This window comes from Entelurus aequoreus, linkage group LG17 (assembly GCF_033978785.1).
Source record: "Entelurus aequoreus isolate RoL-2023_Sb linkage group LG17, RoL_Eaeq_v1.1, whole genome shotgun sequence".
Taxonomy (NCBI): domain Eukaryota; kingdom Metazoa; phylum Chordata; class Actinopteri; order Syngnathiformes; family Syngnathidae; genus Entelurus; species Entelurus aequoreus.
The window spans coordinates 25285616-25305252 of NC_084747.1; the positions used below are offsets into that span (position 1 = coordinate 25285616).

Consider the following 19637-nt stretch of genomic DNA (forward strand, 5'->3'; position numbering starts at 1 on the left):
TATGTATAGGCTTGTTATGTTATATATACAGAATATATATATATATATATATATATATATATATATATATATATATATATATATATATATATATATATATATACATACACACATATATATATATATATATATATATATATATATATATATATATATATATATATATATATATATATATATATATATATATATATATATATATATACATACATCAAGCATGGTGGTGGTAGTATTATGCTCTGGGCCTGTTTTGCTGCCAATGGAATTGGTGCTATACAGAGAGTAAATGGGGCAATGAAAAAGGATTACTTCCAAATTCCTCAGGACAACCTAAAATCATCAGCCTGGAGGTTGGGTCTTGGGCGCAATTGGGTGTTCCAACAGGACAATGATCCCAAACACACGTCAAAAGTGGTAAAGGAATGGCTAAATCAGGCTACAAGTAAGGTTTTAGAATGGCCTTCCCAAAGTCCTGACTTAAAAGTGTGGACAATGCTGAAGAAACAAGTCCATGTCAGAAAACCAACACATTTAGCTGAACTTCACCAATTTTGTCAAGAGGAGTGGTCAAACATTCAACCAGAAGCTTGTGGATGGCTACCAAAAGTGCCTTATTGCAGTGAAACTTGCCAAGGGACATGTAACCAAATATTAACATTGCTGATTGTATACTTTTGACCCAGCAGATTTGGTCACATTTTCAGTTGACCCATAATAAATTCATAAAACAACCAAACTTCATGAATGTTTTTAGTGACAAACAAGTATGTGCTCCAATCACTCTATCACAAAAAAATAAGAGTTGTAGAAATTATTGGAAACTCAAGACAGCAATAACATTATGTTCTTTACTAGTGTATGTAACTTTTGACCACGACTGTATAAGGTAGGGGTATGAATCTTTGGGCACCTAAAACGATTCAATCGGATTCCAATTCCTGGGATGACGATTCAATTCAAACTAATTCTCTCAATGTATTATTTGGTAAAATATTGAAACTTTTTCAAAACAGGTTACATATTAGAAAATCTCCTTCCGATTGCATAATTTTTTTAAGATTATGAATCAATTTAGAATCAGGATCAATAAAAATCGCAATTCGGATGTGAATGGATTGTTTTTGTGCATCTCTAATGGAGGGAACATAATAACGAAACAAAAACAGTTGCAAGTAATTATGTTGGAGAAATAAATACAAGCCAAACTTTGTGTACTTTGTGATCCGAACCAAAACTACAGACAGTTCAGTTAAATATTTACCGACAACCACAGAAATACGCTTAGCCGCAGCCGCACCTCAAACCTGACCTGCTAAAATAATATACAGCTGGAAGAGAAAGTGGTGAGACGCATACTCAGACATAAATCAGCTTGTCCACATGGTTGCACATGGCACAGATAACGCCCAGCAGCTGCTTCATATCAACGGCAACATAAAAGTGGAGAGACGCTATCGCATCCTTTCCTCCAGGAAAGGGAGGTGACCATTTTTGACAATGGAGCAATGACGTGAGGAAACAAAATGTGATGGGGAGATGAACTGAGACTGTTGGGTCAGGACATGACAAAAAAGAAAAACTATTGCATTAAATGAGGCATTAGCATTTGACACACACATTATACATATATTTATATATATATATACAGTATATATACAGTATATATATACAGTATATATATATATATATATATATATATATATATATATATATATATATATATATATATATATATATATATATATATATATACATATATATATATATATATACATATATATATATATATGTATATATATATATATGTATATGTATATATATATATATATATATATATATATATATATATATATATATATATATATATATATATATATATATATACACACATAATATATAATATAATATAATATATACATAGACACTTGTGATTTAGGGCTATATAAATAAACATTGATTGATTGATTGATTGATATATATACTGTATATACATACTGTATACCGTAATTTCCGGACTATAAACCGCACCTGACTATAAGCCGCACCAGCTAAATTTAGGGGAAAATACAGATTGCTCCATATATATGCCGCACCCGACAATAAGCCGCAGGCGTTTTGATGTGTAATTACCGTAGTATATAGGGGTTCCTGCTACCACGGAGGGGATTGTCAGGACAGAGATGACTGTTTGGGAACGCAAAGCGTCCAATTTATTAACAATAAATCTTTCAGTCATTCAATCAAACTTTCACATCTTTGACATGGCGAACAGCATTCGTACAGAGTACAAATAATACAACGGTATTACCGGTAGTCAGTCTTTAATCATTGTGTCATCGTCTTCCTCCTGCGTACTAAAACCACCGAAATCCTCTTCGTCGGTGTCGGAGAAGAACAGGTCCAAAATGGCGTCGTCAGCCAAGTCAAGGGTACGTGCAGCAGCTCTATTTCCTTCTTTGACAGCCAGATCGATTGCCTTTAACTTAAAAGCAGCATCATATGCACTTCTCCGTTTGTTTTCCATATTGAGGGTGTTTGCATGAACACTTCCTTCGCGCAAACGGTCGCTGACGCTCTCCTACTCTTTGTTTTGCTCTCGTTACCTGGCGCCAGATGTCTGCCTCGGTCTCGCGCATCCTCGGTAGTGCGCGCCCCTGGTTACCGCAAGCTGTAAAAAAAAAGACGTAAAAAAGCCGCAGGGACCAAAACGAGGGGAAAAAGTAGCGGCTTATAGTCCGGAAATTACGGTATATAAACAAATATACTTTATATATGAACAAATAGACTTTATATATGAACAAATAGATATATATATATAAACATATATATATATAAACATACATATAATCACACATACAAAAATAAATAAATACAAATAGATTAAAATGCATATATGTACTGTACACACACACACACACACACACACACAGTACATATATACATAGATATATACAAAAAAACATATACGTACATACAAACATGTACATAAACATATATATTAGGCCTGGGAATCTTTGGGTGTCCCACGATTCGATTCAATATCGATTCTTGGGGTCACGATTCGATTCAAAATCGATTTTTTTTCAATTCAACACGCTTCTCAATTCAAAAATGTTTTTTTCCCGATTCAAAACGATTCTCTATTCATTCAATACATAGGATTTCAGCAGGATCTACCCCAGTCTGCTGACATGCAAGCAGAGTAGTAGATTTTTGTAAAAAGCTTTTATAATTGTAAAGGACAATGTTTTATCAACTGATTGCAATAATGTAAATTTGTTTTAACTATTAAAAGAACCAAAAATATGACCTATTTTATCTTTGTGAAAATATTGGACACAGTGTGTTGTCAAGATTATGAGATGCGATGCAAGTGTAAGCCACTGTGACAATTGTTCTTTTTTTTATTTTTTATAAATGTCCAATGATAATGTCAATGAGGGATTTTTAATCACTGCTATGTTGAAATTGTCACTAATATTGATACTGTTGTTGATAATATTCATTTTTGTTTCACAACTTTTGGTTTGTTCTGTGTCGTGTTTGTGTCTCCTCTCAATTGCTCTGTTTATTGCAGTTCTGAGTGTTGCTGGGTCAGGTTTGGTTTTGGAATTGCATTGCATTGTTATGGTATTGCTGTGTATTGTTTTGTTGGATTGATTAATTTAAAAAAATTAAAATAAAAAATAAAAAAATTTAAATAAAAAATAAAAAAATCGATTTTTTAAAAATGAGAATCGATTCTGAATCACACACCGTGAGAATCGCAATTTGAATTCGAATCGATTTTTCCCCACACCCCTAATATATATATATACATATATATATATGCATATATATAAATATACATATATACATATATATAAATATATATATATATACATATATATATATATACATACACATACATACATACATACATACATACATACATACATATATATATATATATATACATATATATATATATATATACATACATATATATACATATATATATATATACATACATATATATGCATACATATATATATACATACATATATATATATATATATACATATATATATATATATACACATATATATATATATACACATACATATATATACATATACATATATATATATATATATACATATACATATATATATATATATATATATATACATATATATATATATATATATATATATATATATATATATATATATATATATATATATATATATATATATATATATATATATATATATATATATATATATATATATATATATATATATATACACATACATATATATATATATATATATATATATATATATATATATATATATATATATATATATATATATATATATATATATATATATATACATACATATATAAACACACACACACACACACATACAGCCCTTTGAGACACTTGTGATTTAGGGCTATATAAATAAACATTGATATATATATATATATATATATATATATATATATATATATATATATATATATATATATATATATATATATATATATATATATATATACACACACAAACACATTAGGGCTGCAATAACTATTCAATTAAATCGATTAAAATCGATTATAAAAATAGTTGGCGATTAATTTAGTCATCGATTCGTTGGATCTATGCTATGTGCATGCGCAGAGGCTACTTTTATTTTTATTTTTTATAAACCTTTATTTATAAACGGCAACATTTACAAACAGCTGAGAAAAAAAAATCAAAATAAGTATGGTGCCAGTATGCTGTTTTTTTTTCTCAATAAAATACTGGAAAGGATAGAAATGTAGTTTGTCTCTTTTATCCGATTATTAATCGATTAATTGAAGTAATAATCGACAGATTAATCAATTATCAAATTAGTTGTTAGTTGCAGCCCTAAAACACATATATATATAAATATATACATATATACATACATACAGTATATATACATATGCATACTTGTACGTGCGATCGTAATATAATGGAGCTAGTGTCATTAGCATTAGGTAATATGCTAACACACTTACGACTGTCTTTGTTAGAATTATTAACTTACAATTCCATTCTTTTTGTATTGTTTCGGTTTTGTAAAGTCACCAAAATGTCACAGTGGAGTTATTGAGTCGGTTTAGCTGATTGGAGAACTACCTTCTGCAGCTAGTGGTTCCATGACGATGACTTCTGTTTTGTTTGATCAGCTGTTTTACTCCCGTGTGACAGACACCGTTTGGAAACAATCTAAGGTATCTTAATAAACATTTACAAAATATTTCATATGTCTCCCGGCTGGCCTGGGAACGCCTCGGGATCCCCCGGGAGGAGCTGGACGAAGTGGCTGGGGAGAGGGAAGTCTGGGTTTCCCTGCTTAGGCTGCTGCCCCCGCGACCCGACCTCGGATAAGCGGAAGAAGATGGATGGAAAATATTTCATACCGGTAAATATCTGCAGCTTATAGTCTGGTGTGTGTAAATGTAAAAAATTGTATTTCTTCGGAAATTTGGTGGGTGCTGCTTAAATACCGGTTCCCTTTATAGCTTTAAATGCCATCTTTTGCCATAGTGAAGGTTTGGATGGATGGAGTTCAACTTGGCATTGCTGATATTTACACAGCAAACTAGTTGAGACTGAACCAACAGCACCCCTGCTGGTTGCAATCAAGTAATGTGCTACAATTTGCTTCAAATGTGATGAATCAACGGTATCATGAATTACCATATTTTCCGGACCATAGGGCACACCGGATTATAGGGTGCATCAAAGGAGTCATATTATTTTATTTTTTTTTCTAAATGGAAAACACTTCCTTGTGGTCTACATAACATGTAATGGTGGTTCTTTGGTCATAATGTTGCATAGATTATTTTTACAGCTCATCTTCAAGCCGCTTTCTGACAGTCTCTTCAGGATGTGCCGTTTTGTGGGAGGTCTTATTTACGTAGCTCACCTTTGGCAGCGCCTTCTCCCCGTACTCTTTGTTGTACCGATGTAGCGTGCAAGGACGGGAGTGTAAAAAGTGTCAAAAGATGGAGCAAACTGTTTTAGTGACATTCAAACTTTACTTAAATCAATAACGGAGCAGCATCTCCTCATCCGGAAACAACAACACCGGAAATGTGTTCTGTCAAAAACCGTCCAACCGGAACTCTAATAACTAAAGTTCCTTGGGTGAATAATGTAAACTCACTAGACCGGTATGTTTTAGCGCTTTCATGGCGAGTTTACTGACAGATATAAGTTAGAACTTTACACTACTTTATATTAGAAATGGCAACAGCGGAGGATGAATGTCCCATAACAAGAAGATAGAGAAAAAGAAGAAGCTTATCGACTACGGGGTCCCACGAACTACAAAGGCGGACGCGCACAATTTTTCAGGATTTATGCAGATCCCAAATACAGATCAGCAGGTACCAGAAGGTAAGAAAAGTTGTTTTTGCACAATATTGCGAAACAAAACGCCAGATAATATGTCTTACTTTATAGACACACCATAATAATACTCGTATGTTGAAGCACAGTACAATCCATCAAACGATGCGGCTTCATAGCTTAAGTCGTACCAAAACATTTTGATAGATTTTTGAGCGCCGAGTGTAATGTTCTATATTTTCAATGAAACATATAAAATGTTGCTGTTGTTTACTTGAGTAATAGTGCCATCATAGTGCAGCCTACACTTATCTCTTGTGTTTGACTGCCATCTACTGGTCTCACTTATCATTACACCACGTACCAAATAAAATAGCTTCGAGGTGGGTAAGCTCAACCAAACTTATTCCTTACATTAGGCGCACCGGGCTATAAGGCGCACTGTCGAGTTTTGAGGAAAAAAAGGATTTTAAGTGCGCCTTATGGTCCGGCAAATACGGTAATTTGTTTTTTTCATGAAAAACCGCCGCTCTCTTACCTTGTATTCTAACCTGCCTGCTGTTGCAGTGAGGGCAGGGTAGAAGGGTAAACTCTTCAGCTTGGTGCATGGAATAGTCTGTACTGGCAACAACTATTTGATTGCCGGGTTGCCAGGTCCGCTGCACCTCATCCTGGAGATTCAGCACCACCTGGTCCACAGAATCTACCTGGAAGCCCGAGATGGGGAAACCTGGAAGGGAGTAAAATATAGAGCACAACTTTGAATTTGAAAATTAATCAAGTGATTAATGGTGAGGGATTTTTTTTTTAATGAAAAACAACAATGGTAAAGGAAATTGGAGAAAACCTACTTTAGGAGTTCTAAGGTGACCTCAGTGCCCAAATTTTCCACTACAGAGGGGCCAAGGGCCCACTCAAATATTAACACTAAATTAGTAATCTTACTGTCAGGTTTGTTACTGACAGTTTAGTTATGTTTTGGTTTTTCCTCTGTTTTTATTTCGCGTCAGCGCTCTTATTTTGGTTCAGTTTCCTGCTTTTCTCCCTGAGCGCTGTTTCCCCTCAGCTGCGGCTGATAGGCACCTGGCCACACCTGGTGTCAATCAGCCAGCTGCTATTTAGACCTGCTTTGCCCTCCAGTCTGTGTTGGAGTATTGTCGTTGTAGCTGTAAGCTGTATGCTGTGGACTGTTTGTTGTTTCCAGTTTTCCTGTTTGCTGGTTCCTGTTCCCTGTCTCCAGTTTGCCTGTTCCTGGTTCCTGGTTTGTGTTTTGCATTATTTTGGACATTAAATCATGTTTTCCTGCACCAAGCATGCCATCTCTGCATCTTGGGGTTCGTCACCAACAGTTTGTGACAGAATACTCCAGACCAGGGGCGGGCAATTAATTTTTATCGGGGGCCGCATGAGCAACCAGAGCACTGCTGGAGGGCCAAACCGACAGTATTTCAATTAAATTTTGCTCAAATTATTTTTTGATATACCGTAAGATAAATAATAATAATAATTTAATTTAACCTAACTTAACTTTATACAAAAGCATATTGCTTTTGATGGTTTTATTTTTAACACTGTCTTACACAACACTTCCTGATGTATAATACAAAGCAAAAATGTCAATTTCTGTCACTTTATCCTGAATCCTCTTTAAAAGTCCAAAATTTTTCCCCGTCAGATTTGGACAACCATCTGTTGTCACACCTGCCAGCTTCCTAACATGTCCAAACACGCATTTACCTATGTGAACAAGTCATTACCTGTGGTTGTCTCTTTAATTGACTGCATGGCTGCCAGCTCCTTCGTGATTCGAAAGTCTGCAGTTATCCCACGTAAGAAGATGAGCAGCTGGGCGGTGTTACGTACATCGCAGCTCTCATCCAAAGCCAGCAAAAAACAGTCAAAGTCGGCCGTTCTGTTCTTCAGCTGTAGCTCCAAGTTTCCAGCGATGGTCTCAACCCGCCTCGTTACAGTGCGTCGGGAGAGTGGCACGTTCTCAAATGCGCAACAGAGTCCAATAAGCACTCCTTAATAAACTTGTCCTGATGGCTGCATCTCTGGGGGTGTGAAATTTGGCAAAAAGTCCTTGTTGGGTTTGCAGTTTTACCATCAACGCATCAGCCTCTCTTGCGCGCGCTTCATCAGACAGATTCCGGTATTTTTCCTCGTGCTTCGTCGTGTAGTGGTGATTCAAATTATATTCTTTAAACACAGCAACCAGTGTACCACAAATTAAGCACACGGCTTTACCTTTCATCTCTGTAAAGAAATACATGGCAGTCCATGTCTTGTTGAAAACACGGCATTCATCATCAACTTTTCTCTTTTTAGCGTCTCGGGGATAACCGGGCATCACTTGTCGCTGTGCACCTTCACCCACAGGTTACACACGGACATACGCCCATAAATAACACTTTTCAAAATAAAAGCAGCACAGTTGTACTGCACGCACGACATAGATGTTTTTTAAAATTTATTTTGTAATTTGTGATTGCCGCTGTTCACATTCACTCACAATCGCGCACAAGCATACGTCCACACAGAAATAATACAAATAACGCTTTTCAAAACAAAAGCAGCACCGTTGTATTGCACAATCGACATAGATACTTTTTAAAATTTATTTTGTAATTTATGATTGGCCTCACGCGGGCCGGACAGGGACGCACAAAGTGCCACCGAATGCCCAGGTCTGCTCCAGACTAACATGAACCCCGCAGAGATTTCTACGGCGGAGAGGCTTAACAATATTTTTACATTGATGGCCGAATCGAAGAAATGCTTTGCCTCTTTTTGTAATCCCTCCCATCCATCCCTGTCCTGTGTTGGCTTCTCGGGGGACGTCTTGGATCCGTCCCTTGAGGGGGGGCTATGAGTAGCTGTGCAGCTGGGGAGGCACAGCTACTTCTCACACCAGTGGGTCTGCAACAGACGGCGCCATCCTCTTCGGTGGGCCAGCAGATGACGCCACCATCTACTCCGGTGGGCCAGCAGATGACGCCACCATCTACTCCGGTGGGCCAGCAGACGCCACCATCTACTCCGGTGGGCCAGCAGACGCCACCATAATCTCCGGTGGGCCAGCAGACGCCACCATCATCTCCGGTGGGCCTGCAGACGCCACCATCATCTCCGGTGGGCCTGCAGACGCCACCATCATCTCCGGTGGGCCAGCAGACGCCACCATCATCTCCGGTGGGCTCCTGTAACTCCGCCCACGCCGGCAAAGGAGCCGCCTGCTCCTGTGACTCCGCCCACGCCGGCAGAGGAGCCGCCTGCTCCTGCGACTCCGCCGACGACGTCGTCTTCCTCATCTCTGGTTCCGCCCACGGCGACAACGTCGTCTTCCTAGTCTCTGGTTCCGCCCACGCCGATGACGTCGTCTTTCTCGTCTCTGGGTCCGCCCACGCCGACGACGTCGTCTTCCTCGTCTCTGGTTCCGCCCACGCCGATGACGTCGTCTTTCTCGTCTCTGGTTCCGCCCATGCCGACGACGTCGTCTCCAGCATCGTCGCCTACGCGACCTGCAGCTGGCCTGATGCGCTGGCGGCCAGTAGGCACCAGCATGCGGACCTCTCGTCGGCCGCGGATGTGGTCGTTCCATGGGTGACCGTCTCGCCAATTGCGGCGGCATTCAACTCGCCGTCGCCACCTGACTCTTCCCCGGTTTTCCTGTTTGCTGGTTTCTGTTCCCTGTCTCCAGTTTGCCTGTTCCTGGTCCCTGGTTTGTGTTTTGCCTTATTTTGGACATTAAATCATGTTTTCCTGCACCAAGCCTGCCATCTTTGCATCTTGGGGTTCGTCACAAACACTTTGTGACACTTACTCTTAATTGTATTCAATTATTATAAAGCATCTAATAAGTACTAATAAGTATGTGTGTATATATATATATATATATATATATATATATATATATATATATATATATATATATATATATATATATATATATATATATATATATATACACACACACAGTATTCACTTTTTTTTTTTGGAGAATCAATTTTAAAGACATGTTTTAAGGCCATCCCCGTGCAACCAGTTCTTCCGTGTTGCATGAGGATGGCCTTAAAACACAATTGTGTTGAATCGAGAATCGATTCTGAGTCGAATCGCCACCTAATTGAAATCAGATTGAATCATTAGGTGCCCAAAGATTTACACCCCTAATATCTAAACTATTTACAGTTTATAACCTTGTCATATGATATGAAAGCATGTGTTCATCACAAAGATGATTAATTATTTAACACATTAACCTTAGGCTTAGGTCAGGCCAATTAGAAAAATAAATACTCAGCAAATGTACTGTATAAGAAGGGAATCATAACGGATGAAATATAAATGTACATCCAATTGTGTTGTGCTAAAATAAGTAAACAAAATTAATAATGAATATTTCTAAAATTAAAGTGCAAATGAAAGCTTCACCGTTTGTCATCAAATTTGCCCTAAAGAAACTTTTCTATGACTTCTTCTGTTTGGTTGATAATGTCATTACTGCCACAAATGGTGGAAAAGTGTATTACAACTGAGTACCGCCGCGGCCCATTATACAGACCTCAGGTGGGAAACAGATATTTTTTGGCGGCCGTCTAGGGGGTGCTCGCGGCCCAACAATCATTAAGAAAGCTGGTCTAGTGCACACCTTTGAGTGGAACCGAGTCAGCGCTGAAGTGTTTACTAAAGTGTGGGCACATGTAGGATAAACACACAGCTCAAAGGTCATGTTGAGCGCTTGAAAGGCTTGGTATCTGTCGTAAAAATGGCCACAAAGACATAGTGTTACCTAATGTTCAGGCATGTGATAAACCTCACCTGTCATCTTGCTAAAGATTACCAATCGAAACAGATTGTACCAATAAAAGTTCACAGGTGGCCATAAAGGGTAAGGGGTGTGCAAAGTCCGGCGCGCAGATTTTTTATTTTTTTTAACAAGCCCTAAAGCTAAAAATAAATACAGTGAAGGATTACGTCAAAACTAAAAAGAAAAACACTTACAAAGTGGTACTTGGAGATACGATTGCCTCAGCTGACAAGTTTTTTAAGATACAATCTGTCTCTAAGTTAATTGTCATGAGCAAAACATTAACAATTACGATCCTCCCCATCATTGATTGGCCTGGTGAATGTCACAGTTAACCCCGTTAGAGCTGAGCTAAACATCCCGCGTCTTACTCGCTAGCATTAACTCTGTGGTTCTCAAACATGTTTTCACCGAGTTCCACCACAGAAAACTCTTTGCTCTCCAAGTACTAATGACCAATAATGACCAACATTAAAATATAGTAGCGTAGTAGACCTAAGTATTCATTAAAAACAAGGCAGATTTTTATTTAACTTGTATATTTATTATTAATAGGGGTGTAAAAAATTGATTTTTGATTGAAATCCTGATTCTTATTTGTAACAATTCTAATCGCTTAACAAAAATGCAAAAATCGACATTTAAATTTTTTTGTATCTGTCCTGTCCAGCCACACAGACAAATCATATTGTTAATGTAGATGATCATATCTGCTGTACAGAATTACTTTAGAAAAGAGAAGTGTTGGATACTTCTCTTGTTGCCTTATTTGTATTTGACTTTAAAAGTTTTGGTAGAATTTTATTAAACAAAACCAGTTTTCTTTTAAGTAGTATAAAACATTTTCAGAGCTGTTTATTTTATGGAGGAACGTAGTTAACCATAGAACTGGCACACAATGTTATTATAAAAGTATTGTTTTGAGACAAGAATCAGTTTGAATCTGTAATTGCTTCTGAATCAAATCGTTACACCAAAGAATCGAATCGAATTGTGTGGTGCCTGAAGATTCACAGCTCTAATATTTCCTACTTTTGGCCACTGTAACATTACACACAGTTTGAACAGTAACACTGTGTTTGAAATTAGGAAAATAAAACACTGTACTTTAATCAAGGGATTCTTTGGCGTACCACTAGATGGCGCCCGGGTACTGCGAGTCACTTATAGCTAGAGATCGAAACTAGGGCTGTGAATCTTTGGGCACGACACGATTCGATTCGATTCAAGTCTCCATTCACAATCAATACTTTTTTAATAAGATTGGGTGCCATTTCTATGATTAACTACATTCCTCCATAAAATAGACAACCAGCTCTAATTTGCCTGAGTGGCTGGACAAGACAGATTTATATATATCCATCCATCCATTTTCTACCCGCTTGTCCCCCGCGGCGGTGCTGGAGCCTATCTCAGCTGCAATCGGGCAGAAAGCGGGGTACACCCTGGACAAGTTGTCACCTCATCGCAGGGCCAACACAGATAGACAAACAACATTCACACTCACATTCACACACTAGGGCCAATTTAGTGTTGCCAACATTCTTGTTTTTTTGTGATAGAGTGATTGGAGCACATACTTGTTTGTCACAAAAAACATTCATGAAGTGTGGTTGTTTTATGAATGTATTATGGGTCTACTGAAAATGTGACCAAAGCTGCTGGGTCAAAAGTATACATACAGCAATGGTATTTGGTTACATGTCCCTTGGCAAGTTTCCCTGCAATAAGGCGCTTTTGGTAGCCATCCACAAGCTTCTGGCAAGCTTCTGGTTGAATTTTTGACCACTCCTCTTGACAAAATTGATGCAGTTCAGCTAAATGTGTTGGTTTTCTGACATGGACTAGTTTCTTCAGCATTGTCCACACGTTTAAGTCAGGACTTTGGGAAGGCCATTCTAAAACCTTAATTCTAGCCTGATTTAACCATTCCTTTACCACTTTTGACGTGTGTTTGGGGTCATTGCCGTGTTGGAACACCCAACTGCGCCCAAGACCCAACCTCCGGGCTGATGATTTTAGGTTGTCCTGAGGAATTTGGAAGTAATCCTCCTTTTTCATTGTCCCATTTACTCTCTGTATAGCACCAGTTCCATTGGCAGCAAAACAGGCCCAGAGCATAATACTACCACCACCATACCTTTTCTCCTCCAAACATATTGCTGAGTATTGTGGCCAAACAGCTCAATTTTTGTTTCATCTGACCACAGAACTTTCCTCCAGAAGGTCTTATCTTTGTCCATGTGATCAGCAGCAAACTTTAGACGAGCCTTAAGGTGTCACTTCTGGAGCAAGGGCTTCCTTCTTGCATGGTAGCCTCTCAGTCCATGGCGATGCAAAACACGCTTGACTTTCAATTCATTACAGACCTGCTTTTTGGTGGTTCTCGGTTGACTCTGGATCATCCTGACCCATTTTTCTCTCAGCAGCAGGTGATAGCTTGCGTTTTCTTCCTGATCGTGGCAGTGACAAAACTGTGCCATGCACTTTATACTTACGAACAATTGTCTGCACAATTGCTCTTGGGACCTTAAGATGCTTTGAAATGGCTCCAAATTACTTTCTGACGTGTTCAAGTCAATGATTTGTGCTGATCTGTGCTGAGTTCCTTTGACTTTCCCATTGTCGCGTTTGTAAACAAGTCTAATGACTGCATCACATGAGCCCTATTTAAATGGCTCAGAGAAGTCAACAGGTGTCATCAACCATAATCACTCACATGAAGTTAAGAGGCCATGCCATGAAGCTAATTTGATTTGATTGTAACGTTTCTACATCACCAAAATTGATAATGTATGTTGCTGTATGTATACTTTTGACCCAGCAGATTTGGTCACATTTTCAGTAGACTCATAATAAATTAATTAAAGAACCAAACTTCATGAATGTTTTTTGTGACCAACAAGTATGTGCTCCAATCACTCTATCACAAAAAAATTAAAGTTGTAGAAATTACTGGAAACTCAAGACAGCCATGACATTATGTTCAACTTTTGACCACGACTGTATATAAATACATACATACACACACACACACACGTGTATATATATATATATAGTTCCATGATCGACTTTGTAGTTGTGTCATCGGATTTGCAGCCTCATGTTTTGGACACTCGGGTGAAGAGAGGGGCGGAGCTTTCTACCGATCACCACCTGGTGGTGAGTTGGCTGCGATGGTGGGGGAGGATGCCGGACAGACCTGGCAGGCCCAAACGCATTGTGAGGGTTTGCTGGGAACGTCTGGCAGAGTCTCCTGTCAGAGAGAGGTTCAATTCCCACCTCCGGAAGAACTTTGAACATGTCACGAGGGAGGTGCTGGACATTGAGTCTGAGTGGACCATGTTCCGCGCCTCTATTGTCGAGGCGGATGAATGGAGCTGTGGCCGCAAGGTAGTTGGTGCCTGTCGTGGCGGTAATCCTAGAACCCGTTGGTGGACACCGGCGGTGAGGGATGCCGTCAAGCTGAAGAAGGAGTCCTATCGGGTTCTTTTGGCTCATGGGACTCAGGAGGCAGCGGACAGGTACCGACAGGCCAAGCGGTGTGCGGCTTCAGCGGTCGCGGAGGCAAAAACTCGGACATGGGAGGAGTTCGGCGAGGCCATGGAAAACGACTTCCGGATGGCTTCGAAGCGATTCTGGACCACCATCCGCCGCCTCAGGAAGGTGAAGCAGTGCACTGTCAACACCGTGTATGGTGCGGATGGTGTTCTGCTGACCTCGACTGCGGATGTTGTGGATCGGTGGAGGGAATACTTCGAAGACCTCCTCAATCCCACCGACACGTCTTCCTATGAGGAAGCAGTGCCTGGGGAATCTGTGGTGGGCTCTCCTATTTCTGGGGCTGAGGTTGCTGAGGTAGTTAAAAAGCTCCTCGGTGGCAAGGCCCCGGAGGTGGATGAGATCCGCCTTAAGTTCCTTAAGGCTCTGGATGCTGTGGGGCTGTCTTGTTTGACAAGACTCTGCAGCATCGCGTGGACATCGGGGGGCGGTACCTCTGGATTGGCAGACCGGGGTGGTGGTTCCTCTCTTTAAGAAGGGGAACCGGAGGGTGTGTTCCAACTATCGTGGGATCACACTCCTCAGCCTTCCCGGTAAGGTCTATTCAGGTGTACTGGAGAGGAGGCTACGCCGGATAGTCGAACCTCTGATTCAGTGTGGTTTTCGTCCTGGTCGTGGAACTGTGGACCAGTTCTATACTCTCGGCAGGGTCCTTGAGGGTGCATGGGAGTTTGCCCAACCAGTCTACATGTGCTTTGTGGACTTGGAGAAGGCATTCGACCGTGTCCCTCTGGAGGTCCTGTGGGGAGTGCTCAGAGAGTATGGGGTATGGGACTGTCTGATTATGGCTGTCCGCTCCCTGTACGATCAGTGTCAGAGCTTGGTCCGCATTGCCGGCAGTAAGTCGGACACGTTTCCAGTGAGGGTTGGACTCCGCCAAGGCTGCCCTTTGTCACCGATTCTGTTCATAACTTTTATGGACAGAATTTCTAGGCGCAGTCAAGGCGTTGAGGGGATCCGGTTTGGTGGCTGCAGGATTAGGTCTTTGCTTTTTGCAGATGATGTGGTCCTGATGGTTTCATCTGGCCAGGATCTTCAGCTCTCACTGGATCGGTTCGCAGCCGAGTGTGAAGCGACTGGGATGAGAATCAGCACCTCCAAGTCCGAGTCCATGGTTCTCGCCCGGAAAAGGGTGGAGTGCCATCTCCGGGTTGGGGAGGAGACCCTGCCCCAAGTGGAGGAGTTCAAGTACCTAGGAGTCTTGTTCGTGAGTGGGGGAAAAGTGGATCGACAGGCGGATCGGTGCGGCGTCTTCAGTAATGCGGACGCTGTATCGATCCGTTGTGGTGAAGAAGGAGCTGAGCCGGAAGGCAAAGCTCTCAATTTACCGGTCGATCTACGTTCCCATCCTCACCTATGGTCATGAGCTTTGGGTTATGACCGAAAGGACAAGATCACGGGTACAGGCGGGGCTCTCCCTTAGAGATAGGGTGAGAAGCTCTGCCATCCGGGGGGAGCTCAAAGTAAAGCCACTGCTCCTCCACATCGAGAGGAGCCAGATGAGGTGGTTCGGGCATCTGGTCAGGATGCCACCCGAACGCCTCCCTTGGGAGGTGTTTAGGGCACGTCCAATCGGTAGGAGGCCACGGGGAAGACCCAGGACACATTGGGAAGACTATGTCTCCCTGCTGGCCTGGGAACGCCTCGGGATCCCCCGAGAAGAGCTGGACGAAGTGGCTGGGGAGAGGAAAGTCTGGGCTTCCCTGCTTAGGCTGCTGCCCCCGCGACCCAACCTCGGATAAGCGGAAGAAGATGGATGGATGGATATATATATATATATATATATATATATATATATATATATATATATATATATATATATATATATATATATATATATATATAAGCGGAAGAAGATGGATGGATGGATATATATATATATATATATATATATATATATATATATATATATATATATATATATATATATATATATATAAGCGGAAGAAGATGGATGGATGGATATATATATATATATATATATATAAAATGTTCCCAACAAGTTGTATTGTGGAGAATATTAACAAAACAGTAATGTTTTTACATATTTGGCAAACTAAATGGCAACATTCAGGGAGGGCAGAATATAATGTAGCCTGTGTTACCTTTTACAATAAGCAACAATGGAAACTGCATTGAACGAAGGTCCTGTTTACACTGCACACCAAATATGATTAGTTTTTGTTCTCAAGTAACACAGATCTGATTTTTTTGGGCCAGTCTAAACATTCCAAAGTGCTTCAAATCTGGGGCCGTACTTATCAAGCTTCTTAGAATTACTCATAAGAAGTCTGCTAAGAGTTGACTTAAGAGTAAATAAATTATTCGCTGAAAGCTGCACTTAAAAGTTAGTTATCAAGCGTCTTACTCACACTTTCAGCGAAGTGTAGGACTGAATCTTAAGTGTCACACTCAGAGCTGAATTACGACATTACTATGTGCCGTAAACGGAATTTTAGGTGACGTCATTTCTGTGTCCATAGAAATGACCAATCACGGAAGGGAATCCGTTGTCTAAGAATAAAGAAATATCTTGGAAATATTTAAGTGGACAATGGGAGTGTATATTTTGACAACAAACTGCAAAATAATACGAAACAAACTAGTCCCCGCCGGCACTCACGCTACCGCTCCCTCTCTTCTATCGCCCACACACTCACTGACGTCACTCACCTCACGGCCACACACATACGCTACTGTCATAACATTTTCTTTCCAATTCATTAATTAGGCAACTAATTTGAAACTGGTGTGGGTGGCTCTATATATACTAGCCCACTGCAGACACATGCAGAAATCAACAAGGAATGGAAAAGTATTAAATCTGTGACAAAAATAATATCCGCTCTGTCTAAACGATACCGTTTGATCAGCTGCTCGTCATCAAAAAAAAAAAAAAACATTGTTCCGTTCCCTGAACGTTCGCGCACGTCTCTCTCGCCTCAGTGCCATCCCCTGCCGGAAACTCCTAACCACTTAAGACACCTCTGAAGGTCTCTTAAATATCGTGGAGAGTAGGAGTGATTCTTAGACTTAAGAACGTTGATAAAAAGCTTTTATTCTTAAGTTTGAGAGTAGGACTAAATTTCGCAAATTCTCAGGACGCTAAGTGTAAAATGGCACTCTAAGAAGCTTGATAAGTACGGCCCCTGATCTTTTGGCATTAGATTCAAGCCACATCAGAATGTAGACCTGAATCCACTTGGAATCTGGTCTTTTCAAATGTGACTTCCAAATTAGCTAATATTTAAAAAAAATAAAGTTTTCCAGTTCGAACGTTAAGTATCTTGTCTTTGCAGTCTATTCAATTGAATATAGGTTGAAAAGGATTTTGCAAATCATTATATTCTGTTTTTATTTACAAATTACACAATGTGCCAACTTCACTGGTTTTGGATTTTGTATACATAGTCTTTTTAAAGAAAATATCCAAGCATCATTGCAAATCAAAATGATCATGTCATATATATGATGAGGTCATACTGACCGCGCCCCCACCGCCACATATATAAAAAGCAAACTAAGGGAACCCAATTTTTTATGTTATCAGAATTTTTGGTCACAACATCATTATTCTTCACATTGGCCCCACAATGTGATACACACTGTCAAAGAGTTACTAATCTGACCCGATGGCTCAGCTTTGTACTACACCACACCAATATGCTTTTTTTTGTTTTACTTTTTGTTTTACTTTTTCTTATGCCTTATGATCTCTCTCTCTCTCTCTCTCTCTCTCTCTCTCTCTCTCTCTCTCTCCTCTCTCTCTCTCTCTCTCTCTCTCTCTCTCTCTCCTCTCTCTACTCTCTCTCTCTCTCGTCTCTCTCTCTCACTCTCTCTCTCTCTCTCCAAGTCTGACCTACACTGTTCCAATATCCATTTTCTCTGTTCTCAATTGTTGATGACTGATGATAACAACCAATAACCTAACCACCCCCCCCCCCCCCCACACACACACACACACACACGCACACACACACACACACACACACACACACACACACACACACACACACACACACACACACACACACACACACACACACACACCAACACACACACCACCCCGGATTGTAAATAATGTAAATAATTCAATGTGATTATCTTGTGTGATGACAGTATTATGATGATAGTTATATATCTGATAGTCATATATTCTGTATCATGAATCAATTTAATTGGACCCCCGACTAAACAAGTTGAAAAACATATTCGGTTGTTACCATTTAGTGGTCAATTGTACGGAATATGTACTTCACTGTGCAACCTACTAATAAAAGTCTCAATCAATCAATCAATCAATCAATGTAGCAGGTTGTCGTGTCCATCAAGTACACCATTGTGTTTTCTCTGATGTAATGCATGGTCAAATTTGGCAGATATTGACGTGATGGAAGTTGCACCATTGAGTGTTCCTCACCGTTCTTCCATTCGCTGTAGGCGGGTGACCGAGAAGCGCACGCCGTGTTCACCGTGGTGAAGTTGCGGCTCGCCACGGCCGCGTCCTCCTGTGTCGTGGTTCTCGTGTTCCCTCACATTCTTCTGAGCACGACGCGTTGCCGCCGCCGACCACCGACACCAAAGCCCACGCCTGCCTGGAAAGTACCGGTGAAAAGGAAGGATCTTTAATCAAGGTTCCACTGGATCACTGAATATTATAGATTAATTTGAAAACAAATAGGATGCTATTAGCAAGGGAGTGTAATGTATTTAAAAATAGAGGCGGCCACATGCCCTTAGAGCAGTGGTCCCCAACTACCGAGGCCGCGGCCCGGTACCAGTCCGTGGATCGATTGGTACCGGGCCGCATAAGACATTTTAAAAAAAATAAATAAATATATATATATATATATATATATTTTTTTTAATTAAATCAACATAAAAAAC

General features: G+C 39.9%; 1 pseudogene; it reads right to left on the reverse strand.

Annotated features, from left to right (window-relative positions):
- LOC133631792 (cell surface hyaluronidase-like) overlaps nucleotides 1-19637 on the reverse strand; it is a 104459-nt pseudogene that overhangs the window by 32247 nt on the left and 52575 nt on the right.